The sequence below is a fragment of the Rhinatrema bivittatum genome, chromosome 4, assembly GCF_901001135.1.
Source record: "Rhinatrema bivittatum chromosome 4, aRhiBiv1.1, whole genome shotgun sequence".
Lineage (NCBI taxonomy): Eukaryota > Metazoa > Chordata > Amphibia > Gymnophiona > Rhinatrematidae > Rhinatrema > Rhinatrema bivittatum.
Genome location: NC_042618.1, coordinates 248,079,364 through 248,105,077, shown reverse-complemented (window position 1 = coordinate 248,105,077; position 25,714 = coordinate 248,079,364). Strand labels below are relative to the sequence as shown.

The 25,714-nt window shown below is 46.8% G+C and overlaps 1 protein-coding gene across 3 annotated transcripts in view; it reads left to right on the top strand.

Annotated features, from left to right (window-relative positions):
- The window catches only part of TMTC1 (transmembrane O-mannosyltransferase targeting cadherins 1), a 717,359-nt gene that overhangs the window by 265,586 nt on the left and 426,059 nt on the right, over positions 1-25,714 (top strand). The gene's annotated exons all lie outside the window — the stretch shown is intronic.

The window sequence follows — 25,714 nt, the reverse complement described above, 5'->3', positions numbered from 1 at the left end:
TCCAAGGCAGTGGGAGACAGTGACTTGCCCAAGACCACAAGGAATGTCAATGTATGAAGTGGGATTTAAACTCTGGTTCCAAGCCACTTACTCTAACCATTAGGCTATACTTCCTCCTTAAACTTTGTGAATGTCAGGGGCTAATATTCAGGCCGATACAGTAAAGTTTGCGGGAGAACGCCCGCTCTCCCGATGCGCGTGATTCAGTATTTAAATTAGATCCGGCGGTAGATCCGGGTAAAAGGAGGCGCTAGGGACACTAGCACGTCCCTAGCGCCTCCTTTTTGACAGGAGCGGCGGCTGTCAGCGGGTTTGACAGCCGACGCTCAATTTTGCCGGCGTCGGTTCTCGAGCTTGCTGTCAGCCATGGGCTCGGAAACTGGATGCCGGCAAAATTGAGTGTCCAGTTTTCGGCCCGACAGCTGCGGACCGAATTCAAATTTTTTTTTTTTTACTTTTTTTACTCTTCGGGACCTCCGACTTAATATCGCTATGATATTAAGTTGGAGGGTGCACAGAAAAGCAGTTTTTACTGCTTTTCTGTGCACTTTCCCGGTGCCGGAAAGTAAAATGTGCGGCTTGGCTGCACATTTTACTTTCTGTATCCCGCGCGCATACCTAATAGGGCCATCAACATGCATTTGCATGTTGAGGGCGCTATTAGGTGCCGTGGGTTGGACGCGCGTTTTCCTCCCCTTACTGAATAAGGGGTAAGGGAAAACGTGCGTCCAATAGCAGGCTAACAGTGCGCTCCGTCGGAGTGCACTGTACTGTATCGGCCTGATTGAGCTGGAGTTGGCTATAAAAGATGACTTCCATTTAGAATCCTAAAGCTGGTTTAACATTGCAGTAGAGATGGGCAGAATGACTATAATCTTTCTATGACTATATCCCCCATTTCTACTTCAGGTATTTGACTTTCGGTAAGGAATTGCTGAGCTCAATAAATTGGGGAGAAAATGTCATTGTTCCAAATCACATTCCAGAATGTTGACATTGTTACCTCAGTTTATTAACGGCCTAATTTTAATTCCCTGGCGCGTGTCAATACTGGGAGATATGCAAGTGGCTGGGCTGCGCACGCCGAGCGCATTTTCAAAGCAGCCCGGCCATGCATGTTTCTTCCGGTATGCGCGGAAGAGCCAGGTTTTGAAAAAGGGGTGGGCCGGGAGGATGGGCAAGGTTCAGCCAGGGCAGTATTATTAGGCGCTGTCCCGGTGAGCGCACGCCAGCCAGCTGCCGGTGCGCGGAACTTACTGCTGCAAAGGAAAGCAGGTAAGTTCCAAAATAAAAAAAAAAAAAAAATTTGGTTAGTTAGGGGGTTTTAGGGGTTGGAGTGGTGAGGGGATAAGGGGATAAGGGAGGAAGGTTAGCTATGGGGTTTAGGAAGTTCCGTCCTAGTCCGCTCCTGGGAGGGAACTGGGGGAAAGGCCTAGTTGCGTCAGTGCATGTTTGTTAAAAAAACGTTTCCACCCCTTGCGTGTGCGAGTCAGCACCCGCCCACACATGCGTGCGCCAATTATAAAATTGTGTGTGCGAGTATCATGGACACCTGTGTGTCCCTTTTAAAATTTACCCTTAAATTTTCATTATTGTGATTGGTAGTTGTAATCCAATAAATGCCACCTTTGTGTGACCACCCGAAACAAAAGTATGGCTTTTGATTGTATTCGCTTATTGTGATCATTTAGTCCATCTGTAGTTTAATTTAGTTTATTTACTTTATAGATCACTTTTCTGGCAAACCTGTACACTTCAAGGCCAATATTCAAAGGTATTTAGACAAATAACTCACAGTTATGCAGCTAAATGTTGACTTTTCAATAATTCCCCCCGTATCTCCCTCAAGGTTCTGCCCTCTCATTTGCATTATTCAACATTTATCATACCCCGATTTGTCAACTACTAGCCACACTCGGTCTAACTTACAGAATCTACGCAGACGACATACAATTCTTTTCCCCCACCAAACATACCTGGTCTGACACATTAAAATTCCTCTCCTTATGCCTCACAATGATCAAAAGCTGGATAATGTAGGGGCGATCTGGGGGAGGAGTTATGTTTTCTGGCTAGCGTAGCACATTTTTAACTATAACCAGCTAGGTTAGATGAATAACTTTAATACTGCCTCAGAGCACATCTAAAGTTATCCAGCCTGTGTGATCAGATAACCTGCCTCGTAACTGGATATCTTCAAAAGATATTGTTGCGCTCGGGGGTGGACCCTTGTCCTGAAAGGGAAAAGGAGGTAACTACCCCCAGGGGGTGGAGCACTGGAGGAGACAAAGGCTGTGAAGAGCTTCACCACTGGAAGCCCGAGGTCCCCCCGGAGGAGCCCGTAGGGACCCGGACCGCTTGGACGTAGGTGGGCCTCGCAGGGTCGCCTGAGAGAATGGAAGTCTGGCATGCCCATGGACACAGGGGGAGCGTGATCGGGTTCGAAGTTGGAGGCTGGTTGGAAGAAGGAGAACCAGAACAGTGTTGGTGATGACAAGGCGAGGAACAGAGCCAGAATCTGGAGACAAGGTCAGGCAGGCAAAGATCAAGATTCAGAGGTCAGTCCGAGGAATGGTCAGTAAAGCAGGGGTCAGGTACCGGAGGTCAGATGAGGTCAAAGGCAGGCTGAGGTCTTGAGGCAGGCGGCATGCAGGCAGGCAAGTCAGGAGCAAGCTGAGGTCAGTACCAGTAAGACAGTCTGAGGTACTACCTGGGTAGACAGACAGACAAACACAGGAACAAGCAGGATGCAGGAACAAGTCAGGAACAGAACTGGAACAAAGGATCCTGGAATGAGACTAGGAACAGGCAAGAGCAGGAACAAATGCAGAGGCAATCTTAGAACAAACTGACCCGATTGCCAAGGCAAGGAAGTATAGACAGGAACTTCCTTATATCGAGGGATCAATCAGGGCGCGCCACGGATCTAGGACCCGCCCTTGACCCTACATGAGTCCGGGCGGTCTGCGCGCACGTAGGGCATGGCTAACATGGCAGAGGACGCCGAATCTTGGTGTGAGGCCTGGCGCGCAGTGGAAGGCCCAGTGACTGTCGCTGCGGGACGCCGGGGCCTGGCAGGGCTGGCAACTACCACGAGGGAGGTCGTCCTGGGACCCGCTGTGGAACCATGAAGGTGAGTAGGCCCGTGTGTGGGACTGCCGCGGGCGGGGCGCATAACAGACATCCAGTTAATCGGCACTCTGAAGTATTTTAAAAACATGTGATCACGGGCCTCCTAGCTCGATGCCCACCCCTGCCAAAAATGTTAAAAATTCCTGTTGGCTGAGCCCTTCCCCAAAGCCCTCTGAAAGGAAACTAAAGATAGAAAAAAATAATATAGGCAAACCCATGCAGTAAAGCACAACAGGATACACCAGTATCCACAGTACATTTCCCAAAATACAAATCAGAGATTCGGCCCTCCCAAAACTAAGCAAACCAGCATAAGGACAACAAAATATGATATGAGCACTGTAACTTTGTAGTCCCCTTCCCTAAAACCACAAAGCCTAACCAACCCTTTCCCACTTCTTCCTCCCTCAACACCCAACCCCAAATTTAAACTACTAAATTAAAATCTATGGCGAAGAACACACCAACTTGCATACTGAGAATTGGCCCTTTTGAGTTATCCAAAAAGGATAAAACTTGACCCCAGTCCTTCATAATCACTTGATATTTCCCCTTTAGCCGACAAAGGGCCTGATTTTCAAAAGCATTAACATGCTTTAAAACTAGGTTTTACAAGTATAAATGCACTTTACTTGTTTAAGTGGGCTTTTGAAAATTGCTACAATATATGCCATTGAATTGTCATTAAGTTCTGCCAGTGTTAAGTGCACTTAGCATTGATAAATGGCTTTTGAAAATTGCTATGATAAGATACATTTACAAGTGTAAAACCTTTGAAAATTCATCTGAAAAGTTCCAATTCAACCCACCTACTCAGTCCTGCAAACCAGTCATTAATAAAAGGTGGATTAATCTTGTTCCATTGTCTCAAAATTACCCTCCTCCCAATGATTAATAATTTCTTAATTATGAAAATTTTCTTTCCACATCTTAAGTCTGAGGGTACAAAAAAAGTACATATATCCTTGGGACTTTAGGTATTTTTAACCCAAACACATTTTGTACTAAGCTTGTGATATTTTTCCAATGTTCCTTGAGCATTAGTAAGCAAACAGAGAATATGTGTCAAAGTATCTTTGTTCCCACACTTTCTCCAACATTCATCAGATTGAGATGGATCCATGGCCTTAAGATAAGTTGGGGTAAAATACACCTGCATGAAAATCATATATTATTATTCTATAACAGAGGCTCCCAAACCTGTCTTAGGGAACCTCCAGCCAGTCAGGTTGTCAGGATATCCACAAAGAATATGCATGAGATAAAATTTGCATGCTTTGGAGGCTCTATTTAAATTACCCCATACCTTAGCCCTAATAAGCCACATCCCTCAGCTGGAGAAATGCAAACAGGGGAAACTTTCTAAACTAAACTTAATTTAGAAATCAGGCCATTTGCAATAAATCCCCTGATGAAACAAGTGAGAAAAAGTATGCAACTTATTCATATCTTGAATACTCTACCAATCTCTTTGCATCCCAAAATAATGTCACTCCCAGTATTAGCCACCCACCCCTCCTCTTCCAATAAATCCACCAATGTCTGGTAGTGATATTGGAACCATATAGCCTTTTATTCATTATAGATCTCCATGGAAACCAACTACTTCTGCATCCTACTTGTTATGAATCCCTGCCCGCGGGTCCCCCCGCTACCCCATGCTGCATACTACTCCCGACACGGCACAGACGCCGCCATCGGGCCTTTCAACACTGCCGGAGCCGCAGGCGAGTTTCTCATACGGCCCGGAGGCCGCCCCGGATATTCCTCTTCACTGCGGCCGGAGCCGCGGACTTTCTGCCTCTCTTCGCGGCATGAAGCCGCCGCCGCCATCTCTGTGATCTTTGCGACCAGAGGCCGCAAGCCCTAGCCTGGATTAGCGGCAGGAGCCGCCCCTGGGGCCTCCCTGCAGCGGCTGGAGCCGCTGCCGTCATCGGGGCCTGGGTCCAGGCCCAGCCCTGCTCTCTGGCATCTGAAGTCAGTGCAGGCCGCTGTCCGCGGTCCTGCACAGCTTCTTCCTGCTTCCTTAGGCACCGGCGCGCACCTCTCTGCTGGATTTGAAGGGCCAGACACAGGAAGTGTGCTGGCCCCACCTAGGGAGTGGACTTCCTGCTCCAGCCCTATAAAGGGCTGCTCTGTCACTTCAGTCTTCGCCTTGCATCAGAGTTACTTCACTCTGGAGGCTCCTGCCTGCCAGAGCTCCGTCAGTCTTCTTCGTGGAGTTCCTCTTCGTTTCGTCTCGTCATGTCAAGTCATGTTCGTGCCTGAGGTCCCTGTCCAGGTGTCCTGGTGTCTCGTCTTGATCTTCTGCTTCCTGATGTCCCAGGTTCCTTGATGTTCTGCCCTTCTTGGTGTTTGCTTCAGCGCTCCTGAGCCTTTTGGTCCTGTCAGGCCGTGCTCTCTCGGTTGACGTCTTTCCCAAGCGTGGAGTAGCCTACAGGTGGACTGGTGTCCTGTGCTCCTGAGCCATCATGTCCTGCCAGCCTTTGCGGAGCTCCATATGACTTATGGCTCCGTCGTCGAAGTTCTACCTCGGCTGGATTTTCCCCTGCGCTTGTCCTGTTCTCAGCTGGTCTGTGACCAGCCTCCTCGGGCTGTGTAGGACGCGCAGTGGGACAGGGTGGTCTGCGACCAGTCCCGCAGGTGGACTGTGTAGGGCACCCTGAGAGACAGTGACAATGTCCTTCCGCCCAACTTCTCGTCTCGTCTGGACTTCGTCAAGTTCTTCTTCTCATCCTGGATGCTGTTGCATCAGTCTTGGTATCATGTCAACGTCTTGCTCCTGATGTCGTCGCATCGACCCTGGTCCGGGATGCCATCGTATCGACCATTGGTCCAAGATGTCTTCGCATCAGCCTTGGTGCCATGTCTTCAGCTACTTTGGTGTCATGTCTTGTGCCAGCTCTCGTCTCTGATGCCGTCCGCATCAGTCTTGGTGTCATGTCTTCGTCTGCGATACCGTTGCATCGACCTTGCTGTTATGTCTTCATGTCAAGGCCCATCTGCCCTCGACCTCGGGCCAGGCCTGCTGCTCCATGCCAATCTAAGCGGCAGGTCCGAAAGGGCTCGGAATGGTCGGAGGACCATTCACATTCCAACATCATCCTGTTGTTGGCCTTGGGAGCTTGCCGGCCTGGCAGAGGGTAAGACTGTCAGCCATGCTGGAACACACTGTCAACCCTCAGTTCGGTCCTGGATCCGTCTGGGGTCAGGCTGAGGCCCAAGGGCACATTAAAACACCCGTTGCGTAACACTACTCTTTGCTCATCTTCTAACGAATGTTGGCTGTCTGTTGGGGAGTTCCACTGAGCTGATATATTAAACAAGACTGCTTTATAATAGTTATAAAAATTAGGCAAATTTATACTACTATCCACCTTGATCCTCTGCAAAATCTTTAAACTAACTCTTGAAACTTTACCCATCCAAAGGAGATTAGACAATCATTATCCTATTTTGAGAACAAAAAATACTGAGGGAATAGCTAAAGGCAATATTATAAATAAATAGAGAATCCTGGGCAACCAATTCATTCTAACTGCATAAGTTATTCCCAGCCAGCTAAGTTTATAGCCTTTTCCATTTAAATTCATCTTCCTTAAATGCCCTCATAAAGTAGTAAATAAGCCTCCTATGTGGGACGGTATCAAAAGCTTTGCTGAAATGCAAGTAGATGACATCAAGTGCTCTTCCTTGATCCAATTCTCTAGTCACCCAATCAAAATAATCAATCAGATTTGTCTGACAGGACCTTTCTCTCGTGAATCCATTCTGCCTCGGGTCCAGCAACTTACTGGATTGTTGATAGTTCAGTATCCTTTCTTTCAGCAGCATCTCCATTAATTTTCCCACCACTGAGGTGAGGCTAACTGGCCTGTAGTTTCTAGCCTCCTCTCTGCTACCACTCTTATGAAGCGGGACCAGAACCTCTGTTTTCCAATCTTGTGACCCCACTCCCGTTTCCAGGGATCTATTGAATAAGCGGACCCACCAGGACATCTGAGTTCTCGTAGTATCCTGGGATGTACCACATCTGGCCTCATGGACTTGTCCACATTCAATTTTCCTAGCTCTTCCCAGACATACTTTTCTGTAAAAGAAGTGTCTAGCCTAGTCCTTTCTACAGTCTTGTAAAATAGCAACGGTCCTTCTCCAGGGTCTTCTTTAGTGAACACCGACCTGAAGTATTTGTTTAATATTTCCGCCATTTTCTTGTCTTCTAAACACATTGCTCCTCGTCACCTTTCAATTTCACTATACCACTTTGGGCTTTCCTTCTTTCTCTTATATATTTGAAAAATGTTTTGTCACCTCTCTTTATCTCTTGGGCAATCCTTTCTTCTGCTTGTCCTTTTGTTTTTCTGAATTCTTTCTTCGTCTCCCTCATTTTCACCTGGTATTGTTCCCTGTGTTCTTCTTTTTGGGATCCTTTATACTTCCTGAACACTGATCTTTTTGCCTTTATTTTTGTAGCCACCTCGTTTGAGAAACAAATTGGTTTCTTTTTCCTTGAGCTTTTGTTTACTTTTCTGACATAGCTTTGTAGGGATGTGCAGACAAAAAGTTTATGTTCATAAGTCCATAAGTCGAAAAGGGGGGTCAATTTCGGTCAATATGGACATATGGAGAATTCCATAAGTTGAGTCTATGTCCATACGTGCACCGGTTCCCTAAATAAAAATTTAAACCCCTCACCCTCCTTAATCCCCCCCCAAGACTTACCAAAATTCCCTGGTGGTCCAGCGGGGAGTCAGGAAGCCATTCCTCTATTCCTTTGCGAGGAGCACGTGACGTTTGCGTCACGTCGGAGTGATGCGGCCGTCACGTGGTCCACCGCGGTTCCGCTCCCGGACCCCTCGTTGGACACAAACGGAACTTTTGGCCAGCTTGGGGAGGTCAGGAGGCCCCCCAAGCTGGCCAAAAGTTCCGTTTGTGTCAAACGAGGGATCCGGGAGCGGAACCAGCTTGGGGGGGTCAGGAGCACCTGACGGCCGCGTCACGAGTGACGCGGCCGTCACGTGGTCCACCGCGGTTCCGCTCCCGGACCCCTCGTTGGACACAAATGGAACTTTTGGCCAGCTTGGGGGGACCTCCTGACCTCCCCAAGCTGGCCAAAAGTTCCGTTTGTGTCCAACGAGGGGTCTGGGAGCGGAACCGCGGTGGACCACGTGACGGCCGCGTCACTCCGACGTGACGCGGACGTCACGTGCTCCTCGCAAAGGAATAGAGGAATGGCTTCCTGACTCCCCGCTGGACCACCAGGGAGTTTTGGTAAGTCTTGGGGGGGATTAAGGAGGGTGAGGGGTTTAAATTTTTATTTAGGATCAATGATCGCGATTTCCAACGTATTCAACATAGCTATGTTGAATACGTTGGAAATCCGATCGTTTTCGCCTCATCACTTTTTTAAGTTAAAAAAAAAAAAAAAAGTAGCGTTTTACATATAAGTTCAAAACGAATGCACACCCCTATAGCTTTGTTGCCTTTGTAATAGCTCCTTTTAATTTAGCCTACTGTTGTTCTACCTTGCCCATTTTCTCCCAGTCTTCTAGTTGTTCCTCCAGGTACATCCCCATTTTGTTAAAGTCCGTATATTTGAAATTCAAAACTTAGGTCTTCGTGTGACTTCTTTGTATCTTGCTCACAATATCATACCACACTGTCTGATGATCACCTGTACTCAGGTGGGCACCTGTCTGGACATTAGAGACATTATGCCCATTTGTGAGCACTAGCCTCTGTATAGATCCCTGGTGTGACACAGCGAATATGGAAAAGATACAGAGAAGGGTGACAAAAATGATAAAGGGGATAAAATAGCTCCCTTGTGGAGAAAGGATAAACAGATTAGGGCTCTTTAGCTTGGAAAAGAGATGATTTAGAGGTGAAATGATTGAAATTTATAAAATCATGAATGTGGTGATATAGGTAAATAGGAAATAATTATTTACCCTTTCAAACAACACTAGGACTGGAGGTCACTCCATAAAACTAGCAATTGGGAGATTTAAAACAAATTGTAGGAAATATTTTTTTCACTCAGCGCATAATCAAGCTATGGAATCTGTTGCCAGAGGACATGGTCAAAACAACTATAACATAGTATGGTTCAAAAGAGGATTGGACAGGTTCCTGAAGTAAAAGTCCATAACTAGTTATTAGCCAGGTAAACTTGGGAAAGCCAGCACTTATCTTTGGGAGTGAGTTACAAGAAATAAATTAACTGTTGTGGATCTGCTAGATACTTATGACCTGGGCTGGCCAATGGCACTTCTTATGTTCTTATCTGGAGAATAATCTTGTTTACAGATACGCACATTTGCTGTATTTGTGTAGCAGATAGAGAAATATACAAATGAATATCAAAAAAATATATGAAAAAACAGGGGAAGAAATAGGAAAAGGGGAAAAAATATTTAAGACTTTTGGTGCTTTTAGTGCACTGAAAATGAATTCAGTAAAAATGTAAGTCCAAGCAGAAAAAAACAATGGCAATGTAAAAGTGAAAACTAGTTAGTGCTCATATTCTGGCAGTTAGCTAGAGATAATAAAAGTTCCAAAAATACTGGTTGAGTAGAAAGTACCTACTTTATAAGATCTATTAATTGAACAGAGCCCTCACTTACAATTCTGTAGCTTATCCAATTTCCAGTAGTCTCTTTGGTAATACTGATGTCCAGAATCCTGTCCCAGGCACTGGCAAAAGGGGGTCTCAGTCTCTAGAAGCACTGTGATAACTTCAGTTGCAGCTTGGGTCTGGGATACAGACTTCAGCAGTTTCCACTGGGATCTCTTAACTTCTTGTGTACCTGTAACACTTGCTGGTGCACACTGATTCACTGAGGGAAAAAATAAATATGCTTATGATCACCAGATTGGTGGTCACCCACTATTCCACCAAAACTCTCAGGCAAGGAGAAAATCCCTATTCTTTGTAGTTCTCAGAAATTCTCTCCCAATCTCTCCATGACTCTGACTGTCCTTTCTCCCGATTGGTTCTCTCAACAATCCAGTTCCTGGTTGGCTGAAAATAGTAACTTCGGTCCACTAGTTTATTTTGTAATTTAACGTTTGTACTTTCCCTGCAGGAAAATGTGTGAAACTCACAAGAGTCTGGATTAAAGCAATTTAAAATTGCATCTGATATGAAATACCAATAGGTAAAGGTAACATGCACTTTATACATTTAATGATACCAGCATCTTTTCACTTTTGTTGTGTGTTCTGTCTGTCTTTTTTTTTTTTAATTTAACTCCATTTAATTATATGGGTGGTTAGTTTGAAAGAAGATCAGAGGTCCTCCAAGTTCACCTCATAGAGATTTGCTTCCTGATAAAATCTCATGCTTTTTCTATGATATATTGGGAAGAGTAAATGTGGATTTAGGAAAGGGAAGTGTTGCCTTTATCAATCTATTAGAATTTATTGAAGGTGTGAATAAACATGTAGATAAGGTGAGCCAGTTGATGGTAGTATATCTGGATTTTTCAAAAGGCATTTGACAAAGTCCCTGTGGAATGACCGAGCAACTTTCATAGGCTGAAAGCAGACTGACTCTAGCCTTTCTTCATGCAACATTCATTTTATTAAGCACTTCAAAAGAGAAGTGGCTAGATTCTAGCAGCAACATACACAGTCTTAATTAGGACAGAAATGCATTTTATGAGCTGCCTTCTCCCAGAGACACTGCTTACCTCCAGCAGAAAAACTCACAGGACAGATATGTATTTAGGAGCTGCCTTCTATTTATTTTATTTAATTATTTAAGAGTTTTTATATACCGATATTCGTTTTCACATCATATCGGTTTACATTACAACAATTGGAAATAGAAGGGAAGCCATGGGGGCCTCCTGATCCCAGCTGGGCTCTGACAATGTTCCCAGCAGCGGAGAAAAGGAAGTTGCTGAGGTATTTGCACCTGTAGGTAGCAACAAGGCTACCAAAGGGAATGTGGGTATATGGGAGAAATCCAAAGGAGACCCATAGTTTCTGAACCCAGGGATACTAACACAGGAGAGATAGTAGGGGGAAAAAAGGGGAGCCTAGATTTTAAAAGGCAGAAGAAAAGGCAGTCTAAGCTTGCTGAAGAGAGAATATCCTCTGCCATACAGGATGCAACCACAGGATAAGACCTAAGGGAGTTAGAGAAAGGAAACGGTAAATGCAAGGTCTCTGGTATGAAGAACATCCCAGTCTCTCTGCACAATTGTCAACTGTTTCTTTTTTTTTCTGTGAAAAGGTAAAACAAAATCCTACTTTTCCAGCACTAATTGACTTATAGCTCTGTCAAGGCAAGTGGAACTGACCCTCCCCCCCCCTTACTTGCAATGGTATATTTAAACCTATTTTTGCTTTCAGGCCCCAGGTCACTCTTCCTTGCATTAAAACACAGATTTTAAATGTTTAAATTAGGTGCTTCCCTGAGCCACAGTCTTTTAAACTATTCAATGCTCTTTATGTGGCTAGTAGCACTGCTGCTGTCTCCAACTGCTTCTTTGAGACAGGAGACACATGCTTCAGCGTTTGGATCCTGTGCTCCCCTAAGTCACAGGCTTATAAAATCCTTAGGGGCAGATTTTTCAAAGGCTACGCGCGTAACCTGAGGAAAATCTGCCCCTGCGCGCGCCGAGCCTATTTTGCATAGGCTCGGTGGTGCGCGCAAATCCTGGGATGCGCGTATGTCCCGGGGCTTTCGAAAATGGGTGGATCAGGGGCGGGGGCGTGATGGTGGGCCGGGGGCGGTTCCAAGTCCTCCAGCACAGCAGCCGTGCTGGAGGTTCACACGCCGGCAGCTGGCCCGCACGTGTAACTCCATCAAATAAGGTGGGGGGGGGGGGGATTTAGGTAGGGCCGGGGGGGGGGGATTAGATAGGGGAAGGGAGGGAAAGGTGGGGGGGATAAAAAAAAATGTTCTTGGGAATTCAGCTCCTAAGTACATATCTGTCCTAACTACAGTTGTGAGTATTGCTACTGGAAGTAAGCAGTGTCTCTGGGAGAAGGCAGCTTGTAAAATACAATTCTGTCCTAAATAAGACGAGTTTTGCTGTAGAAGCTAGACAAGTCTTCTTTTGATTGTAAGCTGAAGTGCTTAAAAAATGAAAATTGCATGATGTAAGGCTGGAGTCAATCTGGTTCCTGCCTCCAGCCTAAGAAAGTTGCTTGGTCATCCCACATATGGTGTCAACCGTGGGTTTTGAACCCACACCTCCAAGGGAGGAACAGACAGAAGAAAAGAAAGCTTGTGTGTATGTGGACTGCCAAAGAAGCAGTTTTGGAGGAAGAGCAGTGCTGCTAAGCTTATACATGGAGCACTGTGAAGAGGTTGAAAAGGGTGTGGCTCAGGGAGCACACAGAAGTAAAGCAGTTGCAAATGTTTTTGTTGGAAACAGAGTACAAGAGTGCACAAAGCACTTAGGGCCAGATTTTAAAACGTATGCGTGGGTGTAGATTTGTGCGCACAGATCTACACCTGATTTTATAACATGCGCCCGCAGCTACGCGCATGTTATAAAATCCGGAGTCGGCACGCGCAAGGGGGTGCACACTTGTGCACGTTGCACGCGCCGAGCCCAAGGGGAGCCTCGATGGCTTTCCCCGTTCCCTCCAAGGCCGCTCTGATTTGCTCTGCTCCTATCCTACCATTTTTACAAGACCCTCCAGCCCTTAGAAATGGAGTTTATTTTTTAGAGATGAGGATTCGCCAATAGAGTTATTTAGAGAAATGAACCAGACTGTATGAAAATAATCTCTTTATTCAGATAAAGTTATAATCTTTTAAAGCATGTAATTTAGCTTATGAGGCATTATACTTTTTTAATCTTATCTTAATCAAACAGTACAGAGCTATAAGTATAAATATGGTAGCAATAGTTACTGCAACTATAGCAATTAGATAAATATCTATTAGACTTTTTTCTTGTAAAATAAATGCTTTGTAGTACATGCTTAGCTAATACTAGTTAGGGTCAATTATACTAGCTAGGGTTCTCTTATGCAGAAAATAATTATAATTAAAAGCTTACCAAATATCATGAAGCAATTAGCCCTTTAAAGTCTCTCTGTTGGTCAATAAAGGTTTTTCTCGCTCTGCTATCGCTCCTCTCCCGTATTATTCTTAACAGGGGTTTAAATAGACAGGCCAGGCCAGTGGGGGCTCAGATTTTGAAGCCCCCCAAGGACAAAGATAAGAAAGTTGGAAGACATCCCAAATGAGGAAAGTTAAATTTTTTGTCCCCCCTGACAAGGGTAGCCAGGTGGGGGCTCACATTTTCTAACTCCCCAAGAGCAAAGAATAAGAAGTAAAGTTTCTTACACTTTTTTTTAAGCCTCCAAGGAAACAGGTGTCTGAAGTTGGAAGGCATTTCAAAAGAGACCCTCATCTAATTAAAAGTACAAAAAAGCAGATTTTAAGCTTCAATACTAACTTGGTATAACTGACTACACTGTACACACATGATTACAGAGAAACACACATTCTAACACATTTTCACATTTTCTGACACCACAAATTGTTTTGAGTCGTTAAAACAGCTGGGATTGTGAAAAACTGTAGAAGGACCTTGTGAGGCTAGGGTATTGGGCTTCTAAATGGCAGCTGCAATTTAATGTGGACAAATGGAAAGTAATGCATCTAGGGAAGAATAATCCCATCAACAGGTACATAATGCTGGGTTCTTGTTAGTCACCATTCAGGAAAAAGACCTTGAAATCCTTGCGGACAATACCTTGAAATCTTTGGCTCAGTGTGCAGTGGCTGTCATAAAGGCAAATAGAATTAAGGAATTATTTGGAAAGAAGCAGAGAACAAAACTGAGACTATCATAATGCCCTTGTATAGATCTATGGTGCGACTGCACCTTAAGTATTGTGTGCAGTTCTGGTTGCCCCCATCTCAAAAAACACATAGAGGACATAGAGAAGGGCTAAGGAAATGATAAAGGAGATGGAAAAGCTCCCTTATGGAGAAAGACTAAACAGATTATGGCTCATTAGCTTGGAAAAGAGACAATTGAGAGGGGATATGATTGCTGGGATGGAATCTTTTAATAGACAAAAGTTATTTAACCTTTCAGACAGCAGTGAGATCCAAATTCAGAGACAGTCTGGCTAGCAAAGTTAGCCGGATAAACTTATCCAGCTAACTTTAGATCTTTGGCCTGACCAGGGAGGGCAGGGTGGCGAAGTGGGGGGTGGGCCTGCGAAAGCCGGCAGCGATCACACCTCCGCGGTGCGATCGCTGCCGGCTTTCGCACCCTAATAGCACCATTGTAAAAGCTGGTGCTATTGGGTAGGGATGTGCAGAAGGAAAAAATCTGTTGCTATTCGGTATTCGTTTTGCCAGGACCCATATCCATTGCATTCATTGCGTAGGGGGAAAACCCTATTCGTTGATACGTTTTATTCGTTTTCCGATTTCCCATTAAAGTCAACGGGGGAAGTATTTGCAGCCTTTGGCTGCAGAATTGGAGTTTTCTTATCAATTCTGATGAAACTTCTGGGGAGCAATCATCAGAATGAGAAAAGAGCTCCAAGGAACTTAGACTGTGGCAAAGTGGCACCAAAGTGGCATGAATAGCCTAAGGCACTTTAAAGGGGCAAAGGGGGGGTACCAGAAGTGGCAAGAGTGTTTAACAGAGGTGCAAAGCAGCAACAAGAGTGTCAAAAACACACCACAGCTTCAAAAGAGAGCACCAATAACAGATGCATGAACCCTCAAAGGCAGCATGACAGGCAAAGTGGCAAGACAGGTGGCATCAACATCCTACAGCACAATGAAGGGGGAACATAGCAAGCAAAAAGACTAGCACCAGCACACTGAGGAACCATGATAGTGGCAAGAACACCACAAGGAGTAGAGTGAGTCGTCTGGTGTATGGCAGCAAGGCAGAGTGGCAGAAAGTTGATAGGGGCAAGACTGGCTGGCAGAGCTGAGGAAGTCACGTCCCTGTGGTTTTGATAGAGGCAAGACAGGCTGGTCCTGGGGAGAGTTCCCTTTCCGTTGTGCAGGAAAGGGATACCTAGAACGGGTTCCCCCCTAGAGTGGAGCACAAGCCTTCAAAGTGTAGCGAGTCGACATGGAGGAGGTTTCCATGTGAACAGTGGTCTTATTCAATATGGGTCAATGGGTACTAAGAGATAGGCTGGCCGGCTACCCCGGGGAGAGTTCCCTTTCCTTTGAGCAGGAAAGGGCTCCAGGATGGTCAGGCACAGTGTTAGAGGTCAAGCCCTTTTAGGGACGTAAGGCCTGGATGGACAGGCACAGCAATCGAGGATAGAGGTCAAGCCCTTTTAGGGACATAAAGCCTGGATGGACAGGCACAGCACTCGAGGATAGAGGTCAAGCCCACATAGGGACATAAGGCCTGGACGGACAGGCACAGCATTCGAGGATAGAGGTCAAGCCCATGTAGGGACATAAGGCCTGGACGGACAGGCACAGCAATCGAGGTCAAGCCCTTTTAGGGTCATAAGGCCTGGACGGACAGGCACAGCAATCTAGGTCAAGCCCTTTTAGGGTCATAAATCCTGGACGGACAGGCACAGCAATCGAGGATAGAGGTCAAGCCCTTTTAGGGACATAAAGCCTGGACGGACAGGCTCAGCACTCGAGGATAGAGGTCAAGCCCACGTAGGGACATAAGACCTGGTTGGACAGGCACAGCATTCGAGGATAGAGGCCAAGCCCACATAGGGAAATAAGGCCTGGACGGACAGGCACAGCAATCGAGGTCAAGCCCTTTTAGGGTCATAAGGCCTGGACAGACAGGCTCAGCACTCGAGGATAGAGGTCAAACCCACGTAGGGACATAAAGCCTGGACGGACAGGCACAGCATTCGAGGATAGAGGTCAAGCCCACGTAGGGACATAAGGCCTGGACGGACAGGCACAGCAATCGAGATCAAGCCCTTTTAGGGTCATAAAGCCTGGATGGACAGGCACAGCATTCGAGAATAGAGGTCAAGCCCATGTAGGGACATAAGGCCTGGATGGACAGGCACAGCATTCGAGGATAGAGGACAAGCCCACATAGGGACATAACGCCTGGACGGACAGGCACAGCATTTGAGGTCAAACCCTTGTAGAGTCGTACAGCCTGGACGGACAGGCACAGCATTAGAGGTCAAGCCCACAAAGGGACATAAAGCCTGGACGGACAGGCACAGCACTCGAGGATAGAGGTCAAGCCCACGTAGGGACATAAGGCCTGGACAGACAGGCACAGCATTCGAGGATAGAGGTCAAGCCCACGTAGGGACATAAGGCCTGGACGGACAGGCACAGCAATCGAGGTCAAGCCCTTTTAGGGTCATAAGGCCTGGACGGACAGGCACAGCAATCGAGGTCAAGCCCTTTTAGGGTCATAAAGCCTGGACGGACAGGCACAGCATTCGAGAATAGAGGACAAGCCCACAAAGGGACATAAATCCTGGGCGAACAGGCAGAGCATTCGAGGTCAAGCCCACGTAGGGACATAAGGCCTGGATAGATAGGCACAGCATTCGAAGTCAAACCCTTGTAGAGACGTAAAGCTTGGACGGTTAGGCACAGCATTCGAGGATAGAGGTCAAGACCACGTAGGGACATAAAGCCTGGACGGACAGGCACAGCATTCGAGGATAGAGGTCAAACCCACGTAGGGACAATAAAGCCTGGACGGACAGGCACAGCATTCGAGGACAAGCCCACAAAGGGACACAAGGTCTGGACAGACAGGCACAGCATTCGAGGATAGAGGTCAAGCCCACGTTGGGACATAAGGCCTGGACGAACAGACACAGCATTAGAGGATTTCCTTTGTGCAGGTATGTTGTGGATTGATCTGTCACTTCTTCTTGAACTGGTTTACTGCCAGAAGAAAATGGCATCTTTTTCATTTCTGAAAGATAATTCAACAGAGGATGCTTTTAGAGCAATAGAGACAGTCATTTGTGAAGCAAGAACTGAGCTGGAGATTATTTGTGAATATCCAGAAGCTATTAACTGTACTTATGCACTTCAGCTGATGACAAAGGAACATGAAGAGCTCTCAGAAATAAGAAAACCGCTACTCAAGTCCAAATCTACAATATCAACCTATGTTGACTTTGTGGTTTACACAGTGCCTCTGAAAGTTATGGGAAGACAGAGGATGAACTAGAGTACAACTACCACCAGTTTTCTATAGTACTAGAAATATTACTGTTGGCACCTAAGAAAGATTTCGGGAACATGGCCCATATTATGAAGGTCAGAAGAACTATTGAGCATATGAACTATGCAAGCACCAAACATCTGAAGTCAGCTTTTTTTGTTCTTACATTCCAAATGTTGCAAAACAGGAAAAGAATATTCTGGAAAGAAGTGATGCACAAATACATGAAACTGAAATTAGAAATACCAGAACTAAACTCCGACAGGCACAGCGTTTCAGGTCTGGCCCTTGTAGGGACATACGGCCTGGACAGTGGATGGACAGGCACAGCTTTTGAAGTCAGGCCCTTGAAGGGACGGACAGGCAGGCACAGCGTTTCAGGTCAGGCCCTTGTAGAGACGTACTGCCTGGACAGTGGATGGACAGGCACAGCGTTCCAGGTCAGGCCCTTGTAGGGACGTGCGGCCTGGACAGTGGACGGACAGGCACAGTGTTTTATTCATCTTGCCATTCACAGGGAAAATTTGGAAACCCAAGCAAAGGCAGGTTTATTTTCAAAAACCTAGCATTTCCATCAACTCTGGTGCCAGCCTTGAGCGGTGAGAGCTCATGATATCCCCTGTCATTGAAAATACTTGTTCTCTTGGGCACACTGGTTGGTGGACATGACAGATATCACTGAGCCACTTTGGCTAGGTGTGGCCAGACAGTGGACTTGTGTGCCCAATATGCCAGTGGATCTGTCTGCATGTCCTCTGTGGGCTCTAGAGATACCGTGTCACTGACAGTTATGCTGGTGTCTCCTTTGCTTGAGTGGGCTGAGAGTCACTCATGCCAGCTGCTTTCTCTCTAGCCCGTAGCACAAAAGAATGTTTATGGGCAACATGCCTTTGGCGTACTGAAGTGGAGGAGGAGGAGGTACTAGCTGTTACTGACAGAATGCTGCTCATGCTTGGGCTAGCACAACTCTCTGAAGTGCCCGCCGCTGTTTCCTCCTCTGCTTCATGCCTAATCTGTCTCTGCCTATGGCACTCCTGATCACGGACTTTTGCTAACAGCAGGTCCTTCACAAATGAGAGACAATTGGACTGTAGGGCAAGTTTCCCTTTCACACGGGGATCACATACTGTGGCGAGCATGTATATGCGCTCTTCTGTTAAAGGCCTTAATCTCTCTTGCACCTGCTGCTGCAAAACATCCAGACAATGCAGCACCTCAGCTGTCATTCCCTCTTCCTGTTTAAAGCCCTCCAAATTTTCATCCAGGAAATTAACTATAGGGATGATGTCAGCCAAGGTGGCAGTCTGGAACTCAGCTCCTCCGTGACATCCTTGAAGGGCTGCAGGATTTTTACCAGCTGACTCATGACTAACCAATCATGATGCCCTAGGGGATTCTGCACACCTATGTCCTGTTACGGCTGTGGCTGCTGTGCAACCGCCTCACCACCAGGGGCCCCTCTAGAGCTGGCTTTCCTGACAGGCCCAGTCCATCTCCTCTGTCCACTCTATGCTCTGGGTGTGCCCTTATAACCCTGCCTGACAGTTGCCTCGGTGCTTCGGCATCGAGCTCACCTGGGCTCCCTGCTCTAGCCTGCCTTGCGTGGCCTTCGGGCCTTCTACCTTGTCTTCGGGCCTTCTGTCTTGCCTTGCCCTGCCTTCGGGCCTTTCCTTGCCTTGCCCTGCCTTCGGGCCTTTCCTTGCCTTGCGTGGCCTTCGGGCCTTTCCTTGCCTTGCGTGGCCTTCGGGCCTTTCCTTGCCTTGCCTTGCGCGGCCTTCGGGCCTTCTGTCTTGCCTTGCCTTGTGTGGCCTTTGGGCCTTCTGTCTTGCCTTGCCTTGCCTTGCGCGGCCTTTGGGCCTTCTGTCTTGTCTTGCCTTGCCTTGCGTGGCCTTTGGGCCTTCTGTCTTGCCTTGCCTTGCGCGGCCTTTGGGCCTTCTGTCTTGCCTTGCCTTGCGCGGCCTTTGGGCCTTCTGTCTTGCCTTGCCTTGCGCGGCCTCCGGGCCTTCTGTCTTGCCTTGCCTTGTGTGGCCTCCGGGCCTTCTGTCTTGCCTTGCGCGGCCTTCGGGCCTTCTGTCTTGCCTTGCCTTGCGTGGCCTTTGGGCCTTCTGTCTTGCCTTGCCTTGCGCGGCCTTCGGGCCTTCTGTCTTGCCTTGCCTTGCGCGGCCTTTGGGCCTTCTGTCTTGCCTTGCCTTGCGCGGCCTTCGGGCCTTCTACCTTGTCTTGTCTAGCCTAGTCTTGGTGGCCTTCGGGCCTTCGGTCTTGCCTTGCCTTGCCTTGCGCGGCCTTCGGGCCTTTTACCTTGTCTTGTCTTGCCTTGCCCTGCGCGGCCTTCGGGCCTTCTACCTTGTGCTGTGTATGGTCTTCGGACCTTCTGCCCTACCCTGCCTTGCTTACTGTGCATGCGGTCCTACGGGCCCTCTGCTCTATTGTCTGTGTGTGTTTGGCCTACGGGCTCTCTGCCCTGCTTACTGTGTGTGGCCTACGGGCCTTCTGTGTGTGTGTGGCCTACGGGCCTACTGACCTGCCTTGCCCCGCTTACGGTGTGTGGCCTACGGGCCTTCTGTGTGTGTGTGTGGCCTACGGGCCTACTGACCTGCCTTGCCCCGCTTACGGTGTGTGGCCTACGGGCCTTCTGTGTGTGTGTGTGTGTGTGGCCTACGGGCCTTCTGACCTGCCTTGCCCCGCTTACAGGTGTGTGGCCTACGGGCCTTCTGTGTGTGTGTGGCCTACGGGCCTTCTGGCCTGCCTTGCCCCGCTTACGGTGTGTGGCCTACGGGCCTTCTGACCTGCCTTACTCTGCCGCCTGCCCTGACCCAGCCTAGACCCAAACACTGCTTCTTGCTGTCTGCCCTGACCCAGCCACGGTTTCCAGCCATCCCTGTCTCTCTCCACCTGGAGCCACCCCTTTGGGTGGTGTTCACTACCCCTGAACTCAGCCCAAGCGTAACATGTCCATTGAACCAGAAAGTTCATGAAGGGATGTCTGCAGCTCCACTAACCTGCAGCATCATATAGGTGGAATTCCACTGGGAGGCAATGTCTTGAATGAGATGCTTGTGAGGTATGTCCAAATCAGTCTGCTTTTGTCAGAAAACCTGCCCCGCCTTCACACTTCTGTGGAAGTGCCCTGATATGTCCCTGCACTTGTGTATTAAGTCCTGCAGGTATTCATTCTCTTGGTGCTTGGACTCCAACTCCAGAGCTGACTTCACTAGGAGGTGCAGAGTGTGTGCAAAACATCGGATGTTCTGAAAGTGCCTGTCGGTTATTGCCTTTACCATGTTTGCACCATTGTCTGTGACAAAGAACCCTGCTTGAGGATTCCTGTCTCATTGGTGTAGTTTCCAGCCCTCCAGCATCTGTCTGATTTATGCTAGATTATTGGCGGTGGTATGGGCATGGTCCATCAGGTGGGTGTGCAGTAAAGCCCACCTTCACTCTGATACTTGTTCACTAATAGAGCTACTGCCTGCCCCTGCCTCAGCCAGGTCCCACCAGTGTGCTGTCAGGGAGAGGTAAGAGTGTGCAGCATTCATGGCAGTCCAGATATCACAGGTGAAATGCACACTCCCCTCTGCCTTAGCTAGCAATGCTTGGATGCGACTGCGACACTGCTTGTACAGGCTGGGGATGACCTTTCTGCTAAATGTGGTTCTGGAGGGGTCTTTGTAATTTGGAAGTACGACCTTCAGAAAATGCTTGAAACCCACATTCTCCACTATCTGCAAGGGCTGGTCATCAAGGGCAATAATTTCTCCAATGTCCCTGGTTACAACTTTTGAGGCTGCCTGCCTCCTACCCCGGGATATCATTACCGCACTCCACCCCATTTCCTCCATGGTGGGTTGTCGCTTCTGCCACATGGCAGGGGGCTCCTGGCCTGCCACCTGACTGCTAGAAGGGGCTGAGGGCGTGGGGTGACTCTGCTTCTTTTCAACCACTTTACGCTGCCTGGAAAAAAGGGGTTCCCTGACTGGTACTGCCACCATCCCCAGACGGCAGTACTGTTGTTGGGTGTTGCCTCTTCATATGATGTGTCATGCCAAAATTAGAAAGATGTCCAATTTGCTTGCCTCTGCTAATAGCCCTGCCACAGTAATTACACTGAGCAAAACGTAGGTCCTCCGTCACTTTAAAGTGGCTCCAGATCACAGATGTCTTTTGTGATCCCTTCGGGGTGGATGCTGGCACTGGAGCTGAAGTAGTGGATGCACCCTGAGAAGCAAATCCAGGGGCATCAGTCTCACTCTGTGCCTGCGCTGACTGCTCTTCCTCCTCATCATCATCAGTTTCATCTCTCCCCTGCAGCACTGAAGTGGAGGCTAAGACAGGACTAACGGATCCATCCTAAACCTTCGTCAGCTATTACTTCTTCCATTTCTGATGAGAATCCCACACAAGATGATTCTTCATCGGAATCAGAAGGAAACATTGCCTGCGCTACATTGTCAACGCTAAGTCGAAACCACTGTCACACTGCTGCTTTTGGGTGTCTTGCATGACTCAGCCTCCCCTTCCCTCAGCTCCAAAATTACAGGGTCAGAAACAGGTGGTGGCAATGCATCATCTTTAGATTTCATTTTTTTCCGGATGGAACTGCCTGCCCCTCCAGAGATTTTAGATTGGAACAGGTCCCTTTTTAATTTTAGTGGGGGACTGGCACTCCTTTTTGAGGGGTCTTGTCTCCCAGTCCGAATCAATCGACCACATCTAGCTTTCCCTGACATTATGGATTTAATGTCACTGCTTACTAGGGATTTCAGTTAGTAGAATTATTTCCAAAAGAGATCTACTGGGGTTTGGCTTCACAGACCACCGCTGTCCCAATATAGATGAGTCTGCTAAACTGCCTGCTCACAGGCACAGTGCCTTGATGTGCAATAATGTAATGTGTGTGCACACAACAAACTGGTAACTACAAAAGAGGCCTGCTGGGGATTTGGCTTAAAAGAGCACTGCTGTACCAATATAGGTGAGTCTGGAAAACTGCCCACAGACCCCCACTGCACTGCCTCCTTGGCTTAAAAGAGCACTGCTGTACCAATATAGGTGTGTGGAAAACTGCCCACAGACCTCCACGAGCAGGCAGTGCCTTGCCGCCTTGGCTTAAAAGAGCACTGCTGTACCAGACCAATAAAACATAGTGCGGTCAAAAAATAGTATGGCTAGCTAGCGGCAGCACTGCAGCCAAATTGAACAAATATCTTTTCCAATGGAAAATTCTATCACAGTAGCTAGCAATTGAATACAGATTTGAGACGTTCAGCCACCTCCCGACACCATCCCCGCCAAGAAAGTGCGTGGCACACCGCATTCTTACCGTATAAATAGTGCTGCGTCATCAGGAATAGCATCACAGAGCACTGAATGAGAGTGGCGATTGACCGCATTAGAGAAATGCTTAGCTCTGATAGGTTGCATTCTGGTCTCCTTGCCAGCCTGTCTGACCCACTCTATGACAGGGCTGTGAGGTCACTTATAACTCACAGGAAAGGGCTGGTTTTTGCTATGGATACTCCCCCCATGGCCTTCTCTTATTTCAAATGGCTGCTAAGAAATCAAATCACTGCGAGCCAAAAGAATGAAACGTATGATATGTTTGTATTCGTGGGAGATCGCGATCCATTTTGCGAACCCACGAATAAAATGGATAGGGACATTTACGCTGCTTTTTGCCAATACGTTGCAAATGAATGCACATCCCTACTATTGGGCGCAAAACTGGTGGCGAAAAGGGCCCTTACCTTTTCACCATTAGCGACGTCTTCGCGGTGTCTGCCTCGGTGCCATCCCGACTCCTCCCCTTCTGTGCGGACGCCGCCCAGAACCCGCACCGATCTAGGTATCGCACGCGAAAAGGGACTTTTCGCATGCGATCCCTTTTGAAAATGACCCCCTTAGTTGGCTAAGTCATCTGGCTAATTCTGAATATTGGGATTGGTTGGCTAACTTAACCTCTCCCTGTTACATTCCTGGAATGCTACTAACTTAGGCCTAGATTCATTATTTTGCTATAAATTTTGCATGAATAGAGTCCGTGATAAAATAGGGGTGTGGTTAGGCCAATTTTTGAGTTACCGCAACGCATGCTATTTTAGCACTCTGTACCTGGGTGCTATCAAGCTAGGGCGAGAGTATATTGAAGAAATCTCATCTTTGTGTACCTTTTCTCATTCCAAATCACATCAAATCTTCACTGATGTGTACTGTGCTGTTCGTATGTCTGACTGTGCAGGTAAAACTGCCCACCAAACCCTTGACCACGACCAAAACCTCACCTCAAATTGTTACATGACCCTCCTATAGTGGTATAAATAGATGACTAATATGTGTGCCACCCCAGATGCTCTATCTCTCTCTCTACTCCACTGCACTCCACTTCTCTCCTCTCTCCCCTCTCTCTTTCCTCTTCCTCTCTGCCTGAAACGGGCTTCACGGTAAATATCACAAATTCTGTTTCGGGCATATCGTACAGCTTAACGCCAGGAAAAAAGGTGTAGTTATTTCTGGCATTAAAACATGGGATAACATGCATTATGTTATCGCACACAACATTAAACAGTCCTCATTTTCATAAACCCCACCCAAACTCCTTCCCTTTGACTAAATTTTCGGAATTTGCATACGCATCGTGCAATGCAAAAAATAACAAATGTGTTATGATGTTATTGCGAGCATTAGGACCCTAACACCTGCGATAACGTCCTAATGCATTTTGATGAATGAGTCGGCTAAATTCTAGCCAGTCTTATTAGCTGGCTAGAATTTAGCTGGAGAAGTGCTCAAATATTAATTTAGCTGACTAACTTCTGAATTAGCATCCTAAATGCTTTTGAATATGTTCATCATTAAGTTTATTGGAGACTCCATGAAACTAGCAACTGGCAGATTTAAAACAAATTGTTAGAAGTATTTTTTTAAACTCAGCATACAATGAAGCTGTGGAATCTCTTGCCAGAGGGCGTGGTCAAGGTAACTAATATAGTGGAGTTCAAAAGAAGATTGGACAGATTCTTGAAGGAAAAGTCTGTAAAGAGTTATTAGCCAGATAGACTTAGGAAAGTCAGCGCCTACCCCTGGAAGTGTGATAGAAGAAATATTGGGGATCCAATGGGTACTTGTGACCTGGACTGGCCACTATTGGAGATAGAATGCTGGGCTCAATGGACCTTGGTCTGACCCAGCATGGCACTTCTTAGACTTGGGAAAGTCACTTGCATACCCTGGGAGTGGAGTGAGCAAAAAGGAATTAATCTTCTCTTTGGGATCTGCCAGGTGCTTCCCAGTGAACCATTTTGGCGATTGCTGGAGAAAGGATGCTGGGCATGATGGACTTTTGGTATAACTCATCATGGCATTTCATATGTTCTTACCAGAAATAAGTCTTGACATGTCTATTGCTTCAACTGGAGTGGAGGCATAGCCTTGTGGTTAGAGCAGTGGGCGGGAAACCAGGGTTCAAATCCCGCTGCTGCTGCTTGTGACCTTGGGTAAGTCACTTTACCCTCCATTACAACATGGCATATTCCTGTCCACTGGGGACAGGAATATGCCTCCAGTACCTAAATGTAAACCACTTTGAAGTTTCTGAATAGTGGAATATAAATCAAATTGATTAATAAAAACCCTCATCAGGCCACTGCTCATGATGCACTCAAGGTGTTGTAATCCTTTAATGTAATTAAGGTCACATTGTTGCTATTTAAAATCCCAAAAGCTTACTTGCTAAAAATCAGTAAATTGACAAGTATAAATATAAAACTGCAGTACGGTGCTCATAACCTTTTCTCTAATTAATTTGAAATGTGTTCTGTTTACATTTGAAATGCAAATAGTCAAATGTGTTTGAAACTGAAATGGAATAGACAGTGTGTCAAACAATGGAGGGAAAACTGCATGAGATCTATAACTGTCTCAGTACTGTAAGGAGTCAACACATTTATATTTAGATAAAAAGTATGTTTAAATGTAAAAAATACAGTAATATAACAATTATATATTGATTTTCTGGGTAAAGTTTGTGATTTGAACCATATTGTGCAATGTGTGTGTGACGCCACCCAGGGGAGTGGCCTGTGTAGTGATGGATTTCCCCTCTGTGAATAGACTTGTGAAGGGGAACTGTCCCTATGAACCAACAAACTACTGAAATAAAACACTGCTTTTATTGTTGCATGAACCAGGACTGCATTAAGTTGTGCACAAAAGGTTAAGCACATATTTAAGTTCAAACATCCCTAACCAGTATGAACAGTTTTACAGTCATTTTCTGCCCTTAAAATAATTAACCATGAATACTGTAAATCTTGTATTTACTGGTACCAAGGCCTGGTGTACCTTTTAAATGATCAGCAAGTTCACTGTATCCTTCGAGAATATATCACTGCACTAATGACTGGGCCCTGTAATACACATGCACAAGAAAATACAGTTGTTCTCCAGCCCTT